Genomic DNA, 12,760 nt, shown 5'->3' with positions numbered 1-12,760 from the left:
CCACCCATCAATTTTAAGATGTACTATTATATTATATATATATCATTATAATGAAGAACACACTGTTAGTTATATCAGGTACTACAGACTATAATACACATTCCAATTTCCAAGGTGCTAAGATACAAATAAAAAAAAGGTACATTTTAGAATCTACAAATGTAACAGGTAATCATGTCAATCTGTTTTAATGCATCAGAGGAACAAACTAGAATAGTCTTTCCCAAATTTTTCTATGTATCAAGAGTCATCTGAGGATATTTTAAAAATGAAGATTATGGTTCAGAAACATCAATTTCCAATTTAGATTCTGACTTTGGAATTGAACATGAGAGTCTACATTTGGAACAAGCAACAGGTGATACTGATGTAACTGGTTTGGGATCCACAGGTGGAATAAAAACAAATAGGAAGTCTGGCCCCTTACGTAATGATCCTTTTCTGAAGATAATGCTCTCATCAGAATGATAAAAATGTGTTTTCAGTTGTGACTCATATGTCTCATACCTGCTAGGTCAAATATTGTCTTTCCTAACCTTTCCATTACATATCTCTCTCTATCTCTATACATCTCTATTTTGCTTTCTGACTCTGTCATTCTCAATCTCTCTCTCTCTCTCTCTCTCTCTCTCTCTCTCTCTCTCTCTCTCTCTCTCAGGGCAAAAATAAGTCTATTTGAAAAATAGCATTTTGTTAACATTAACAAAATGTAAGATTTACTTAGAACTAGTTCAGCTGGGGTTAGTGAGAGTCCTTTGCACTTTTTTTTTTGAAGGGGGAAAAGGTTTTCTCTTACAGCAAGGCAACTTGCAGACCAGAGTTGATGGTGCTCTATTTTGCCAACAGATGGCAGTAGCAGTCTCTTTTTACTCTGTTGAAGTAATCAGAAACTTGAAACTAACCTGCTCCTAAGATCCTTCTAAGAGCAGTCATCAGTCTTTTTTCTAGATTCTCTGAGATCTTAGCTGGTTTAAAAACTTTATCTAACTCTTTGAGCAGTGGACCACTCAATAACTCTTATAAATGTACCCATATTTTCAGGAACCATGTTACTTACCAAACACATATTTGCCTAATTCAAATGGAAAAGTAGAAGACCATAGCTGTCGCATTTCAAATTCACTTTTTAAAATTTTATGCATATGGCTAGTTTGGCTACACCAGAAATACATTTTGTTAAAGCAATAAGGAGAACTCACACTTTATAACATTACATATGTTTGCAAATGAGCCAGTATAAATCATTTCACCAACTCCACCCAGATCCAATTTTCACTTTCAGATGTGCATGTCAGGGCTATCTAACCTGTCTATCTGTAGTATCTCTGGGAATATTTGTCACTCTTTTTAGAAAATTTCGACTTCATGTATATGATCTGAAACTTGCTGATGCTCATTTTCCTACATGTCTATGTAATATTTGGCAGAGCTGAATTGCAATATCTTTTTATAGAGTTTCAGATAAGATATAAATAGAAAAATATCTCTTGATCTTCAATGTTCTTCTATATTAGGGTACATCTGTAAATCTAAATGCTCTCAATGCTAGAATAATATTTACAAATTTTATATTTTGCTTTAACTTTTAATTCTAGAATTATATATACATACCTAAAATGTGATTTGGCATTTCAGAATTATAAATATTTATAGTTTTTAAAATAAACTAATATGAAAATTTCAATTGAATTAAAAATTTTTGCAATTATAGATTGTGTTTTGTATATATATATATATATATATATATCATTCTATAATTATAAACATTTATACATTCTAAATTGCTTTTTATATAATAGCTACCATTTAATTACCAAATCTGTGAATGTTTTGATTTATCTGATAGACTTAAACTCAGGTGGCAATAATACATTTAGATGTGCTTCTATTTTCTTTCATAAGTAATGGCATGAATCTTTATAATTTCTCTTGATACTGTCTGTCCTTTATATCTTTATATTTGTAAGTTATAATAATTATATATTATAAACATATTTATGAAACAGTGTGAATGGGAGTGTAAATGAATGAACATACGAATATATAGATTTATATGTGTATAAGTGTATATATACATGTATATATATGGTGACTATATGCATAATTGCTGAAATAAATTAAAAATGATAACAGCAAATACTGGTGGGAATGTCAGTCATATATTTCCCCTGCTACATGGGAATAGGAAGTAATACAGTTCACAAAACAATTTGGTCATTTTTTTATAAAACTAAGTATGCAATTACCATAAAATTTAGACGGTGCTCTCTTAGGCATTTATCCCAGAAAATTGCAAACTTATATTTATATCAAAACATTACATAATGTTCATAGTCGCTTTATTTAAAATAGCCTCAAACTGGAACAACCAGATTTCCTTCAGTGACTGAGTGGTTAAATTAGCTGAGGTGCTTTTATATCATGTAATGCTATGAAGTTATTAAAAAGAGTGATATGGCGATTCACACAACTTGAAAAGATGTTCAGGAAACATTGCTGAGTGCAAAAAGCCAAACCTCAAGAGGTTACATATTGTATGGTTGCATTTCTATAATATGCAATGAGAAGACAAAATTTAGGAATGGTGAACAGATGGTGACCAGAGTTTAGGACCAGGAGAAGAACAGTGAGTGAGACTGTTGTCTGGTTAACAATAGAAGGTAAAAATTTGATAGTAAAAATTTAACATTTTTATACATTATGATTAAAAGTATATTCATATATTACTTAGATGTGTACTGTAAGGCAAATATATGCATCCTCTCTTCTATGAATATGTATTGCTTAAAATATACCATGGAGATAAGTAAAATAAACATCGAGTTATTTTTAAACTCTATATAGTACTTTATAAAAAAGATGCATATAAACTCAAGTTTCTCTCTTGAAAATTAAATAAATATTAGATAAGTAAAAAAAATGAGAACATCAAAAACATTAACATAAATTTTTTGGAGTAAGCCCAGTATAAGTTTTTAATTTTATGACTGTGGCAACACCTGAGTAGGCAGCTCTCAGGGATCTCTTCAGAGAATAGTGGTCAAAAAGTCTGAGACCTCTCTGGCCCCAGGAGCCAGGTGGAAGCAAAAAGGTATAAAATCTCTGAGAAAATGGAGACTTCTAAGGGAAAAGGGTGAGCACAATGCAGAATACATAAGATAAACAAGAATGTCCTTCCAATCCAATGCAGGGTTGAATTTTCTTATTACAGCCTACTTTTTTGACTGATATTTAATATTAGGTTCATACATTGGAACATGAGATAGCCTGTGACTAAAAGAGAAAGGAGATTTATAGAGGAGATCAAAAAAGTTAAAATGAAATTTTGTTGAAGAAGAGAATGCTATAAAATATACAGTATTGAATATTATATGACAACATTAGAAAAAATCTGGTTACCTATATGTAGTTAGACCTAAAGTTTTTAAATGTGTATACATAAGCCAAAATAAGTCGTGCTGCTGAATCTTTAATCAAATTTAAAAAGTCAGTTCAAACTTAAACGTAGCACTTCTGTTTTTATACAAAAAGAAACTAAGGTTATGATATGTATCAACATGCTATTGATTTTATGAACTCAAAAAGCATGTCATTTAAGTCAATGGAGGGCTTCCAGCATCCAAACACATTTGTGATATAGTAATGAGTCTCCATGGGTAATGACTAAGAAAGGAGAGACATAAAGAAACAATTTTTCACATAAAATTTCCATTTGTCAAAGATGGAAATAACTTTGTGTGTTGTAAAATTTGTTAGTCTTGGAAGCTAGTTTAACAGTGCTTCTGTGTTAGCATTCCTTTTATAGCTACTGAATGAAAATATAAGGCTTATTAACTTAATGTGCAAGAATCAAAAAACAGTTTTTAAAGAAATGGTGCTTATGGCATTCACAAGTTTCTTGCTACTAATGAACTTGAAGTTGAAGGTCTCTACCTCACTAAAAAATTTTCAAGTCCAGTGCATTTTATTGGAGATATGAGAACTATAATGTCAACTTAACAGCTATAATGGTAATTAGAAAAAAGTAAAATTGAGGGTAATTATAAGAAAAAAAGGAAGCAACATAAAGAAGTGATTAAACAGGTAAAATTACTTATCTTCTCTTGTCATTTTCTATTTTTTTTTTCCTTTGAGGAAGGAAAAGATGTTGGCAACAATGGCGACGGTAGGTTTCAGTTCTTACTGCAGCCTTAAGCCTCTGTTTTCCAGGGTCATGGTCCTGCCTCAAGTCTAGCTTGAATCCTCCTTCTGCCCCAACCTCCAATCAGCATGAACCATAAGATCTTAACCAATCAGATCATGCTGAGTCTCACTGAGGGATATTTAAGCCCCTGCCCTTCCTGCTTCTCTCTCTCTTGGCTCTCTCCCTCTCCCACCCGGCAATAAAGAATCTCTTGGCCAGATCACTCCTCTCTCCCAAAATTTGTCACTTTTGGGGCCTACTTTTCCACCAAAAGAGTTAGAAAATACACGAGAAAAATTATAACTTCTTATTCATTGGCCACTAATACGGGCTTTTATTCTAATTGCGCACAAGCCTAATTAATCTGGAAATATTAAGAGGATTTTCATTTAATTTGTTAGAAGAAATGTAAAAACTAAGCAATTTTAAAGGAGCACAGAGCCTTGTGCAATACAGTTCCTTAGGGTTATCATGTGAAGGAAAAAAGGAGGGAGGGAAGGAAAGAAGGAAGAAAAAGGAAGGGAGGGAGGGAAGGAGGGAGGGAGGGAGGAGGAGGGAAGGAGGAAGGAAGAGGGAAGGGGAGGGGAAGGGAGAGTGGATAGGAAGAGAGTGTGCCAGCCTTTTCTAGAGAACTGTCTTCCTTCAGGTATGAATCTGCAGGATCAACACTGCAATGTTTTATTGTTTTAGACATACTACTGAAAAGAGTTTGTGTGCATCACAAAACTGACAAATCTACCTTACTGGGTTGTTGAGAAAGTTATTTGAAGATTTTTTCTTTGCATTTATAATGTGAAACTGATAGGGCAAGGACATTCACTGGGAGAGCATTCTATCAAAGGGTAGTCTTATTAGAAAGTAATTAATTTTCTCTTGTTCAGTGAAAGCAGCCACTTTCAGCATAAGCCCAGCTCCTTCACCTTTGAGCATATTGTTATGATCCCTATTAATTATGCCCATCTAGACTGGCAAATTTGCCTTAGAGTGATACATAGAATGGTCTTTTCTGTTACCAGTCCTGGGAAGGACGTCACTTAATTTGCAGGATGAACCTGGAGGGGGGGTCCATCTATTGGGATTAAAGGGGAAATACTCCTTAAAACTACCTCTCTTTCCTCAAAGACATTTAAATTCCTCAGAAAGGCTGAGAAAGATGGACTTGTTTGGTGCTAACAATAAATAAAATCAGAAAAAAGTATGGAGGGATTATAAGCTTTCTTGAGTCAGCTTGCACCCCAGGAGTGTCAGGGGCTGGAATTAAAAGTGTTCACTAGCAGAAGGTACAAAAACGCAATTCGTGACTGAGGATGTGTAGCCAGCCTGGAGAGCATGTTTCATGCTTCCTTATCTACTGCTCTTGCCTGACGATGCAGATTTAGACAGTGGAGCAAAAAAGGTAGACATCTCTAGCCAATCATCTTGATTCCCTGGCCAGGGAGTTTGGGTCCCTGACCAATCAGAGAGCTCTTCTCACAGAGTACCTCAGGGTAGAAGGTCCACTCTAGCTAACGTGGGCAGAATTTTACCCTCATGTCTCCTAACACTGGAACAGGTCTAAAGAAGAGTGTGATAATTTGAACACCAAATTTAGGTAACTTTGTGTGTAGACATACCAACAGCCATTTCTCTGGACATTATTTTCATAACTGAGTTATAGAATTCATAGCCAGTTTTGATCCACAGTGGAAGAAGTCAAAGTAGGCACAGATTTGTGAAAGTACCAGGACTCTGGTAGTATCTCCAGCTTTGCCTCCTCTGTATGGTGGCTTTGTCCTCACCCCTTGCTGCCTGCATGAGGCTAAACAAGCAGAACACATTTTCCAGAAAGCCAGAATATATATATTTTAAAAGAAACCTCAAAAATGTAAGCACAAAAAGAACAAGCAATCCAATGAATAGATGGGGAAATGAACTGATCAGACATTCTCAAAAAAAGGACAAATGGGTAATAAATACATGAAAAGTGTTCAATATCCTTAGTCATATTTCAAATCAAAACTACATTGGGATTCCATCCTACCATACTCAAAATAGTAATCATCAAGAAAACAAACACTGCCAAATGCTGGTGAGAATCTGGGGAGAAAGGAACTCATATACATACAGTGATGGTGATGGCAGGCATGTAAATTATTGCAACTACTGAAGAAATTGGTATGAAGGTTTCTTAAAAAGGTAAAACTGGAGCCGTAATATAGTCCTGCCGTACTGTTCCTGGGTGTATAACCAGAAGAATCAAAGTCCGCATACAACAAAGATCCTGCACACATGTTTACTGCAACACTGTTCACAATAGCCAATTAATGGAATTAGCCTAAGTGCCCATCAACAGAAGTATGGTTTAAAAAAAAAAATCACACCACACACACACACACACACACACACACACACACACACACACACGTATCATTCAACCAGAAAGAAGAACAAAATTATGTCATCTAAGGAAAATAGATGGAACTGGTATGAAGTGAAATAAACCAGAGTCAGAAAGATAAATGTGTTTTCTCTTAAATGTGAAATACAGGTTTAAAAAAAGCTGGATGTAGTAGCTCATGACTATTAATTCCAGCTACTCAAGAGACAGAGATCTAGAGAATTATAGTTCAAGGCCATCCCAGCCAAAAAGATAGTAAGACGCCATTCAACAAAACAAGTTGGGCATGGCAGTGCATGCCTGTAACCCCAGCTGTGTGGGAGCCATAGGTAGGAGCATGTCAGGGAAGACTGGCCCTGGGGAAAATGTGGCACCCTATCTGAAAAACAGCTAAAGCAAACAAAAAAGGACTGAGGTGTGGCTCAAGTGATACAACTATTGCCTACAAGTGTGAGGCCCTGAGTTCTAAACCCTAGCACTCTGCCCCAATTTGTTTTTTAATAATAGAAGACATGGAAGCAGAAAGGGGTAAACAAGGGAGGAGAGGGAAACAATGAAAAGAGGGAGGAGGGCAAGAGAGGGTGATGGGGGAAATTATTAAGATGGATAATATGTACAGGTGAAAATGTCATAGTACAACAAACTATACAATTAATAATAATTTTAAAAGATAAAAAAACATTTTTCAAGCTTTGTCCCACAGGTACATTGAGCTATTTCCTTCTTTCCCTAAAATTAAACAAAACATAAGAAAAACAATAAAACCTGAGCAGCATCTTAGTGCAGTGCTCAATTTGTCCTGAGAGCAGGAATTCTCAACTTTGCACTCTTGACCTTCATCTCTGCACTTTTGACCTTCTGGGCCGCATCACCATGGGCTGCGGTTAGTGGGTCCTGTGCACTGCAGGAGGTTTGGCAGCCTCCCTGGCCTCAACTCAGTAAATGCCAGTAGTACCCTCCCACCCCCAACTTGTACAGACAAATGTATCTTTAGAGATTTCCAAATGTCCCCAGGTGGACAGAATTGAGTCCTCAAATCACTCTCAGGATTATGAACCATTGTGTTTGTCTTACCACTGTGGTCAGAAATACAGGATCACATTATGTCAGTCAGTGCAGAGTGGTCAGGGAACTGGGAGCAAATGTCAAAAATCACACTTTCTTGCTACCTGGGGAACCACTCACGTGTCTTCTGTATACCTGAAAACTTCCAGGCCTGCCTTTATTAGGTAAGCTCTCTGTAAGCTTCTGCATGACGAAGTTTCATGTCTTTGTTTTCACCCAGTTATGTCATGGTACTAGGAAGACTATTTTCTTTCTTTTTTTTTTTTGACTATTTTCAATATTGGGATAAAAAGGAATAAAAATGAGGACAGGGCTTCCATTTTTATAATAGTTACACAAATTTAAACATGATAACATGCATGTTCAAGCAATAAATCTCAAATGTAACATAAGAAAAATATTTGGTCATTATTAGTTTTACATGTTAACATTTTTGCTTTTATAAGCTGGAAAATTATTCATTGTCATTTTATTTTTGTTACATCAAGGTAAATAAATTTTTCATCAGTTAAAAAGGGGTCTAATAAATTCTACTCCTTATAATTTGAAGGGTAAGTAAAATAACTTCACACTATTACATAGAATAAATTTTGATATAGTTGTCTATTATCAGGCAAACTGTGTCATATGTTGTTTATATATTATTTTACACACGAGGGTCTGTTTATTGAGCAGTATTTCAAGATGTTCCTTGATTTCTTGTTCACAGATTTTGCAATTAAATCATAGGGCACTATTGTACTGGATCTATTCATTAGTTCCTTGTGAATGTGGATATAGTAAGGAATAGGAAAAGGTAAGCATGAGAATTCTGGCTTGCTGCCTTTGTGGAATCAAAGAAAAAAACCTGACCCACCCATGAAGGTCTCAGAAAATGAGCAGATTATGTGTTTTGTCCTTGAAATCTCTGCTATTCTTTTGATTTATAAGCAGTCCAAAGAAGATTCCTATAAATTAAAACATATACTCCTGCATCTTAATTTTCATACAGACCCCAGCAGTAGATTTACAGTCATTCAAGACCTACTCCATCATAATTAAATTGTACTTGTCAGTTTTTTATAGCTCTTCTTGGAGATAAATCCTTATCTTGAGGTTCCCACAGTGATTATCATCATGGCCTCTTGCTTTTATCATGGGAAGGAGATTTTGACAGTGTTATAATTCCTACAGTTCTTGTATGTTTTTCTTTAGTTCCATCTCTTCACCACAAGATAACATTATTGACTTAAATAAAGCTAACCAATTGTTTTTGTTTCTTCAGTTTTCCACAGATTTTTTTTGTCTCTTTCCATCTTTTTCTATCCCTTCCTTCCTTCTTTCCTTTCTTCCTTCCCTCCTTCCTTCCGTCTTTCCTTTGAAACTAAATGTTCTCTTTGTACTTAAATGTTATTTTTTCTTTAGTTTGTTGTTAATTATACAACCTTGCATTCTGCTGTACATAATGGAAGTTTGCTTCCATATTATAAGTAATAAATATTCCCAGAGATGTGATAGTCTACAGTGAAGAAAAATAAGAATAAAATCACAGGATGAAAATACCCTTTTGTCCTCAAAAGAATGTTTTAAAAGACTTTTGATATAACTTAGATATATTTTCAAGAGAAACTCATGCTAAAATAGCAAATAAGGGAAACTAAGAAATAATTTGTTATGTTTGGGGTTGGTTGTAATGTGACAATCTATTTTTTACTTAGTAAAATTTTGTACACATAAAATAATTCATGTTTATTTTATACATTTGGGAAGTGAGTTATAACAAGCCAAACACTAGAGAAAAGAAGAAATAATATTGTATTTCTGGCTGGTTTTGTAAAAAAAACTTTTCTTACTTGCTAAGCATCTGAAAACTAGAACAGAAAATTCTAGAATTAATTAGGCTTATACCAAAGTGAAGAAATCAAAATTTTCACTTAGTATATGCTAGTCTAAAAATTTTAAAGGTTTAGGGGTTTGAGAGATTACTTGATTAAAAAGTTGGTTGCACATGAAAAATATTAGGATAGTTTTCTTAGAAGTAACCACAGGTTGGGTTCTGTATAATGTCACCACAGTGTTGGAACTTCTTTTCCTGTTCTGGTAAGTGTGTGACTTAATTATTATAATACCTAATATGCCAATATGCTATACTTTATTTTTGTTCTACAGCCCTTTCTGTGTGGTCATGGTTTTAACATTGTTTTCTTGTCTCAAAACACATGAGTGTCAAAGGAACTTCAATAACTTCTTAGAAGACAATGTCTCACTATTCAAATTCTCTCTCATTTGCCTTTCAATAATGAATCCCCTTAAATAAAATCAGGAAGTTGGCAATAGATATTTTAATGCTAGACCGAAGGGGCCTCAGCACATGCATGGAATAGATTTTTATGCTCACAAAAATTTTTATCTTACTTCTTCCAACAACTTGTTATGCTATAGTTGCTATAAATTGAATATAGTTTGTTCTTTTGGACATCTGTTTTCATAAAATGAGAATTAGAGGTGAGTACTTATCACGGAGCCTGTTAACCGAGAATCCAATGGAATTTGTATGCTTACAAAAAGCTTATCTTAGTGTTTTCTAATGACTTGTTTTATGGCGGCTGGGCCTTCAACAACTGAATGTTTTCATAAGGCTGTCTCATGACATGACAGTTCTATGTCTGCAAGCTGTATGAGCAATCCATGACAGAGTGGAAGAGAAGTTTATCAAGGTTGAAGCCACAGTCTTTTCTTAACTTCATCTGAAAAGTGACAGTGCATGACTTCTGCCATTTTCCATTCATTAGAAGTGACAAAATTCAGCCCATTCTAAACATGGAGGAATTACACAATGGTATGAATTCTAGAAGATAATAATTGGATGCATCATAAGGGTTGCTTATCCTACAAATCAAAGTTGAGAACACTGTGTTAGATAAATGGATTCAAAAATCAAGGAAACAGGCAAGATATCTAATGAGGTATATATGAGGAAACAGATTTAAGTGGATATATTTTAGGACACAGGTAGGGGGACTGGCCAAATGAAGGAGTAACTCTGGTCACAGAACTATACCTGTGAAGAGGTACCACATATACAAATGACTTGCCAGAGCACTAAAGAAGTAAGAACCTCAGCTCAGACCAGGACATGGGGCACATGGACAAGGAGAAATTGTGAGTCAGGGAATAGCAGAGAGGCCATTTGAATCTGTGCAAAGACCTCCTGCTAAACTTTTTGCTTCATTTTAAGAGTTGAGTAGACACATAGTCCTGAATCAGATGTTTTAGTCCATTTTCTATTCTGTAGAAGAGTAGCTGAGGCTATATATTTTATAAAGAAGCTTATTTGGCTCATGATTCTTGTGGCTGGAGGATCCAAGCAGCATGGTGCTGGCATCCTGGTGAAGTCCACTCTCTTGCCCCTACTCAGCTGCATCACTGCACAACAGAGAGTCAGAAAGGGATCTGGCAGTGTTCAGAAGGGGTCATTTTAGCAATATAGGAGGTTAGACCTTTCAGGGCCACTCTTGTTCTATTTATAACAAACCCCCAATTGGAGTCCCTCAAGAACTACATTAGTGTCTTTTGAGGGCAGTGGCCACAATGATCTAAGTACTTTCACAAAAGGCTTCACATCTTAAATGGCTCCTCCTCTTAACATAAATTTTTGGGGGAGATGTGCAAATTTTATTCAAGCATTTGGAAACTTCACTAGCTCAGCTTTGAGGGAGAACCAGAAAAGAGCAGGGCTGAAATGACCCACAGAATAGTGGTTCTAAAACTTTGCTTGGTAAAGCAAAGTTTTATCCACTTTGTTACTGGATAAAAACACAGACTCAGGCCTATTTTACTTCAACATGTTGGTCTCTCATTAATGCTCTGGTGTTCAAATACCTTCCAAAGTTTGAGAACCACTGCCTTAGAAGGATTGTGTTCCCCAAGGAATATTCCATTTAATGATAATGATAATGAATCCACTAAGTTGGCAGACCAGCACTAAACTCTGACACAGTTCACCATGTAATTATGAATCTGCATCATTGTAGACAGAAACAAAGAAAAAAGATGACTATACCAAAGCATTCCAAGGAGAAAGCCTGTGCTTTTATGTTGGAAGAACAAATCATGAGTGGCACTGATTAGTAGATTCTGCTCTCTCAGGCTGGCAAAATGTAAAAGAGTCCTCTTTGCCAGAAATAACAAAATGGACACCCAGGCCAGCATCTGGAACTTATTCTTATAGAAATATGCCATTTGCTAAAATTAGAGTTGTGGGTCAATTTCTATTTACCATGCTTACTAAAGGCTCATGCTTGCTAAAGGTTAATGCAACTTACACTGGAATTTTCTTCCTGTTTTTAATTCCTTTCCTTCTTGCTACATCATATTTATTTCACATATGTTTGGTAAACATATTTGTAAGCTCTCTACTAGAACTTGGACTGTGGGTCTCAATTATGTTTTTATAAAACAGTCTAAAGCGAGAAGAATCCTAGCATACAATATATACATACCATCCTTGAACAAAGAGAGATCTAGTTTTAAATGTAATCAATGCTGCTCACTGACAATGGAACCTTAAACAAGTGACCAACCTTTCTAAAGTTCTGAGGTGTACTTATTTAGATCACACTACTACCCTGAAAACTTACTATTAGAATTATGAAAGATGCATACAAAATTCTCAAAATGTAGTGAGTGTTCAATAAACTTAACTATTAACTCATTGATACTCCCTAACTCTAAATACCAAAACACATTAGAAACATAATTTGTTCAGAATCAGGTATAACAAATTCCTACTAGGCTGTATTTCTGACTTTATGGTTTGAAATAAGAAATGTAGAGTCTAGATCCAGCTAAGTTCAAATCAAACTCTTTCTTTCGGTGGTGCTGGGAATTGAATTCTTGGCCTTATGCAAACCAGGCAAACCCTTTACCACTGAACTACATCCCCAGCCCCCAAACTTATCTTTGCCACACACAAGTGGTGCATCCTTGGGTGATTTAGTAGACAGTTTACTTAACTTCTCTCTGCTTTTTTCTTATTTATAAAATGGGGATAATAATTATGCATCAGCATACTGGGAATTTGTAAAGATCAAATTAGTATTTGAAAAGCTGTAAGAAAAAGCACCATATGTGTTAATTATTATTGACAATAATTC

This window comes from Castor canadensis, chromosome 5, assembly GCF_047511655.1.
Source record: "Castor canadensis chromosome 5, mCasCan1.hap1v2, whole genome shotgun sequence".
NCBI lineage: Eukaryota > Metazoa > Chordata > Mammalia > Rodentia > Castoridae > Castor > Castor canadensis.
This window is presented reverse-complemented; position numbering follows the sequence as displayed.